The following is a 6124-nucleotide window of genomic DNA, read 5'->3' as shown; positions in this document are numbered from 1 at the left end:
TGTAAACTCCCTACCTTCGGCTTCCCCTCTGCCTCTAGGCACTTAAGAAGGCGCAAGGTGGATCTGGGGCGGGGAGATTTCAGCCGCGAGAAGAAGAGGGATTGGTGGTGGGACTGAAGAAAGGAAAGAGGGGAGGAGCAAGCGAGACCAGGCCCCCTTAAGGGGGCGGGCCAACCCCGCCGGACCCCGCCCTCCTGGGGCGGCGCACGCGCAGGCGGGCTCCAGGAACTCAGGCGGGAGGGCGGGCGCTCCTGGCTCGCGGGCCGGCGCGCGGGGCCGCAGCACCTGCGGGGGCAGGCGCTGGGCGCGGCGCCCGGCGGGCGGACGTCCACGCCGGGAGGCTAGGGCTAGGAGGCAGGCCTGGGACGTGGGGGTGGCCGCGGAACCCGAGGGGGCGCCAACGCGCAGCCCCCTCCCCAGGGGTACGGGGCGGAAGGAGCCGGGCGGGGGGCGGTGTGAGCGCGCACCGAGGGCAGCACCATCTGGAGGGGTGGGACCGCGCGGCCTCTTGGGGGCAGGCGAGTGCGCTGGGCAGTGCGGGCGGGGGGCGTCGGGCGGGGAGCGCAGGAAGAGCGCGGTGGGCTCAGCCCGGCGCTGCCGGAGCAGCAGCCACAGCGAGTCGGGGTTCTCAGCTGGGGCCCGCAGCTGCTCCGCGGGCTGAAGCTCGGCGTGGAGGAGCAGGGGGGCGTGGGTCCGGCCGTGCAGGAGGAGGGCGGGGTGGGCCCGGGGGTGCAGGAACGGGGCGGCGGTGGCCGGGAGCCCAATCTGGGGGTGGTGTGGGGTCTGTCGGACGGCGCGGACTGGAGGCGCCCGCCGCGGTGGACGGGCTCGGCGGGCTGGCCTGTAGTGCAGGAGGAGGGGCTGGGGCCCCGCAAGCAGCACCAGGAAAAAGGGGGAGGCAGCCCCGCAGTGCAGGAGCGTGGGGAGGCCCGCGCCGGGGTGCAGGAGCAGGGGGAGGGGAGCCCACGCAGGCTGCTGCAGCAGCCGGAGCCGCTCACCGAGTTCGGGGACCGCTCCTGGGAGCGCGGGGAGGGGCTCGAAAGTTCCGGGGAGCAGGGGGGGCGGTATTGGGAGAGCTGCGGGCACCTCAGGCGGGAGGCGGTGGTCTTGGGAGCGGCCCCAGCACGCCGGGAGAGACTCGAGCTAGTGGGGAGGGCCCGGCTTGTGGGGCCCCAGGGGCCTGAGGGGGAAGGGCGCCTGGGGGTGCAGGAAGCAAATTGGCTTCCTGGGGTGCAGGAAGGACAGGTGGTGCGGGCTGTCCAGGAGACATACCTGGACGAGAAGGGGTCGCGGGAGGGAGAGGGGCCCCCTGAGGGGCCCAGGATCCGGAGGCGCCGGCGGAGGAGGAGGTGGTAAACTGCAGGCCGGCTGCCCCGCACGGGGATCGCTCCGGGGTCTAGCGGAGCTCAAAATGTAGGGGTTTGGGGATCGGAGCGTCGGAGCGTTGGAACCCACTGCGCGAGAGCAGGCAGTGTGTCCTACTGGATCTTCTGCCACCTCAGCCTGGACCTCATCGAAACTGTGTCTGCGGGGAGGCAGCAGAAGGCAGCAGGTAAGGAAACCGAATTCTCTTCGCAGCGGGAGTTGGTGTGTTTTGAAGCAGGGGGCTGCAGTTATTTCAGGAGAGGGTGGTCTCCAGACTGCTCGCGTCCCCCCTCCTGTGTTTAAACCTGGGAGGAAGGAAGCAGTGCAGTTTTTGAACAGCAAGACCGGATCCCTTCCCCAACCACTAAAAATGCCAACTGGAGTGATGGGGCATTTCCTTAGAGTCTAGACTGGAGATGAGGGTGTCTGGGCGGCTGCCAGGCCTGGGTAGAAGGCAGAGAGGGGTAGCCCCAGGCTGAGGTTGCAGAGGCCTAGGTGGTCACCCCTCCAGCTGTCTACCCCTGTTGATGGGGTGCCTCCGTGCCAGCGCCAAGATGGTGCAATCAACACAGGTTTCCTCAGGTCCTCCAGACACATTCCATAAAAGGGAAGGGGCAGTATTGCATTAACAAGACCTTATCTAGGAACCCTCTTTGCCACGTGATCTGAGATGTGAGTGTGGACGCTTGTGACTTGAGCGTGAACCTGACCTGCTCCCATCACACCTTCTAGTCACAGCTGATTAATATCCCAGGGCCCAGGGCCAAGGATGAACAGGGACAAAAGGGCAGAGAACTGCGAGTGAGGCCTCATACGGAGTGTGGGCTCTCAGGTGGGGTGGTTGAGGAGGGGATGTCCGTTCTGCTGGACTCTGGGCATCATCTGGGGCCCAGAGCTCAGCCTCACCCCATGGAAGTGGACAGAGGGGCAGCTGCGGCATCCTGGATTCTCTACCAGCCCGGGCCAGCTCCTAGCCCAGCCTAGAAGTGGGGCTTGCAGGGATGGGGACTAAATTTGGCTTCTTGTGTTCCCCCATGGTCTGGATGCCAGACCTACTGATTCCTGGCCCAGAGGGGCTTGGTTGGCCGGTTTATGGACCTCATCTTCCTAGGGTTGTTCATCTCTTACCTGGTACCATGTGAATTCCTGCTTCTTTCTCTAGCCCTTGGGTCAGGGTGGGTGCCGGATTGCTGCCGGCCTCAGCTGGGTCCCTTCTTTGACCCAACCAAAAGTGTGGTTTTGGAGTAAGATGGCCCCCCCCAGACCCTTGTCTGAGCCTGTGTGGGTGGAGGTAGTGCTTTCTTGTTGGGGCAGAGGGCCCGGCAAAGCCTTCTGCAGGTGGCTGCTGGAACCGTGCTGGAGGAGCCGGTTAGTCTGCTCCTCACGCAAAGCCCAGACCAACTGTCGGCTTCGTCCCACGCCTGCCTGTCACCCCGCCACCCCCAAACACTCCTGCACTGGAAGTTCAGCTGCTGTGTCCATGGTGCCTGGCTCTTCTCGAATGGCCAAACTGGTTCTGGCTCTCTGGCTTCAGTGGGGAGACTTGTCTGTTCTAAACACAAGACACACAAGCATTTATCTTCATCGTATTTCAGATCAGCTTTTTTGAGTTTGCGGTAGAAGAGGAGAAGCACTTTGACAGACCCAGGTTTAGGCCACTTACTAGCTGTGTAACCTCCTGGGGCAAGATAATGTCTGTGGGCTCCAGTTTCCAGTTTCTCCACTCAGGACAGAGTGTCCAGGGCTCAGACGCCTCTCTGGCAGCCTGGTTCCCGTTTTCTCAGGGACCCTGGCTCCTCCTGGCAGAGGTTGGAGAGGAGGTATCATGCTCCCAGATCTTGTCCTCTGGTTCCTAAGTCCAAGGTTAGCCCCTGCCCTGGGCTTCAGTCTGAAAAATGAAGTGTTTATTCTTTTCATTTTTTAACAACAGCTTTATTGAGGTATAATGATATACAGTGAATGGAACATATTTATTTATTTATTTATTTATTTATTTTTAAAGATTTTATTTATTTATTTGACAGAGACAGATCACAAGTAGGCAGAGAGGCAGGCAGAGAGAGAGAGAGGAGGAAGCAGGCTCCCCGCTGAGCAGAGAGCCCGATGCGGGACTCGATCCCAGGACCCTGAGATCATGACCTGAGCCGAAGGCAGCGGCTTAACCCACTGAGCCACCCAGGCGCTCAGTGAATGGAACATATTTAAAACAATAAGTTTTAATATATGTGTATATCTGGGAAGCCAAAACCACAATCAAGACAATGAACATACCATTATTCCCAAACTTCCAAAAGTTTTTTGTGCCCCTCCCCGATTCCTTCATCCTGCCCTTCCTTTGCTCTCCCTTTTCCCCAGGCAATAGACCCGTCTGCTTTCTGTCTGTCTGTGTTAGTCTGCATTACCTGAAATTTTATGTCAATGGAATCAGACAGTATGTTCCCTTTTTTTGCTTGGCTTTTTTCCGCTAAGCATAATTATTTTGAGTCTCATTCAGGTTGTGTATTTCAGTAACTCATTCTTTTTGATTGCTGAGTAGCATCCCATTATATGTATAAACCACAGTCTATCCATTCTCCTGTTAATGGGTTCTTTTTAGTTTTTGTTTATTACAAATAAAACTGTGAACATATGTATTAGTTTTTCTGTGGAGATCTCTTTTTTTAATCTCTCTTTGGTGAATCCTTAGGATTGGAATTGTGAATCATACGGTAGGGATGCATCTAACTTTTAAAGAAATTGCCAAACTGTTTTCCAAAGTGGCTGTACTATTTTACATATCTGCCAACTGAGGATGAAAGTTCTAGTTTGTCCACTTTTTTGTCAACACTTGGTGTGATCAGTCTTTTTAATGTTAGATATTCTAATAGGTCTGTAGTGATTATCTCATTGTGATTTTAATGTGCATTTCCCCAGTGGCTTTTATTACTGAGCATCTTTTCATGTGCTAGATTGCCATTTGTATATCTGGTGATGAGTCTGATCGTTTACCCAGGGGCGCCTGGGTGGCTCGGTTGTTAAGCATCTGCCTTCAGCTCGGATCATGATCCCAGAGTCCTGGGTTCAAGCTGACATCGGGCTCCCAGCTCAGTGGGAAGGCTGCTTGTCCTTCTCCCTCTGCCCGTTCCCCCACTTGTGCGTGTGCGCGTGCTCTCTCTATGTCAAATAAATAAATAATCTTTTAAAAACAAACAAAAAAACAAATAGTTTACCCATTTTTCAGTTGTGGGTTTTTTTCATATTCAGTTTTGTGTGTTCTTTATATATTCTGCATACAAACTCTTTGTTGAATATGTTGGGATTGTCTCTGTTTGATTTGAAAATATTTCCTTCCAGTCTTTGGCTTGCATTTTAATTCTGTTAACAGTGTCTTTTGACAAGTGAAGGTTTTCAATTTTAATGAACTCCAGTTTAACAATTTTTTAAAAAAAATTTTATTAACAATTTGTTCTTTTATGGTTTTGCTTTTGGTGTCATGTCCAAGAAATCTTTGCCTAACCCAAGCACAGTGGTTTTCTCCTATTTTTCCTCTAGAAGTTTTATTTATTATTATTTTTATAAAGATTTTTGTTTTTGAGTAATCTCTACACCCAGTGTGGGGGCTTGAACTCACAGTCCCAAGATTAAGAGTCACACTACTGGTTGAGCCAGCCTGGTGCCCCCTTCTAGAAGATTTATAGTTACGGTTTTGCATTTAGGTCTGTGATCCATTTGGAGTTAATTCTTGTATGTGGTGCAAGGTAGGAATTGAAGTTCAGCTTTTTGCTTGTGGAGATCCAGCTAGTCCACCACCCTTTGTTGAAAAGACTTGTCTTTCCGTGGAATTGCCTTTGCACCTTTGTCAAATATCAATGTCTGTGTATGGGTAGATGTAATTCTGGACTCTCTTTTTATTCCATTGATCAATTTGTCTGTCTTTATCCTAGTACCACACTATCTTGATCACTGTAGATTATGGAAAATCTTGAAATCAGGGTAAGATCTTGAATTTTGTTCTTCCTTTTCAAAATTGTTTTAGTTATTCCACATTCTTTACACTTTCCTATACATTTTAGAATCCATTTGTTAATTTCTACCAGAAAGTCCACTGGGATTTTGATTGGGATTGTGTTGAATGTATAGATGAATTTGGGGAGGTATCCATTATCTTATCAATGTTGAACCTTATCACCAATAAACATTGTGTATGTCTGTATTGGATTTTTAAGATTTTCACCAATGTTTTGTAGTTTATACAGCTCTTTCACATCTTTTTTCAGATATACTTAAGTATTATGTATTTTTTATGTTATTGTAAATGGTATTTTTTACATGGTATTTGGCTTTTTTATTTATCTTAACTGTAGTAAAATTTACCATTTTAAGCGTCTTTCAGGGTATAGTTCCGTAGTGTTAGGTACATTCACATTGTTGTGCAACTATCACCACCATCTATCTCCAGAACTTTTCATCTTGCAAAATTGAAAGTCTGTGCCTTTTTTTTTTTTTAAAGATTTTATTTATTTATTTGACAGAAAGATCACAAGTAGGCACAGAGACAGGCAGAGAGAGAGGAAAGCAGGCTCTCAACTGAGCAGAGACCCCGATGTGGGGCTCGATTCCAGGACCCTGAGATCATGACCGGAGCCGAAGGCAGAGGCTTAACCCACTGAGCCACCCAGGCGCCCCAAGTCTGTGCCTATTAAACAATAGCTCTTCATTCCCCCTCCGCCCCAGCCCTTGGAACCATGTTCTACTTTGTCTTTGTGAATTTGACTATTCT

General features: G+C 51.6%; 1 protein-coding gene across 1 annotated transcript in view; it reads left to right on the top strand.

Annotated features, from left to right (window-relative positions):
- The first annotated feature begins 1449 nt into the window (after positions 1-1449).
- TNK2 (tyrosine kinase non receptor 2) overlaps positions 1450-6124 on the top strand; it is a 45390-nt gene continuing 40715 nt past the window's right edge. Inside the window, exon 1 of the mRNA XM_032336305.1 lies at positions 1450-1552. The gene's annotated coding sequence lies outside the window, so the exon portion shown is untranslated. The remainder of the gene's footprint in view (positions 1553-6124) is intronic.

Source organism: Mustela erminea, chromosome 1 (genome assembly GCF_009829155.1).
Source record: "Mustela erminea isolate mMusErm1 chromosome 1, mMusErm1.Pri, whole genome shotgun sequence".
NCBI lineage: Eukaryota > Metazoa > Chordata > Mammalia > Carnivora > Mustelidae > Mustela > Mustela erminea.
This window is presented reverse-complemented; position numbering and strand designations above follow the sequence as displayed.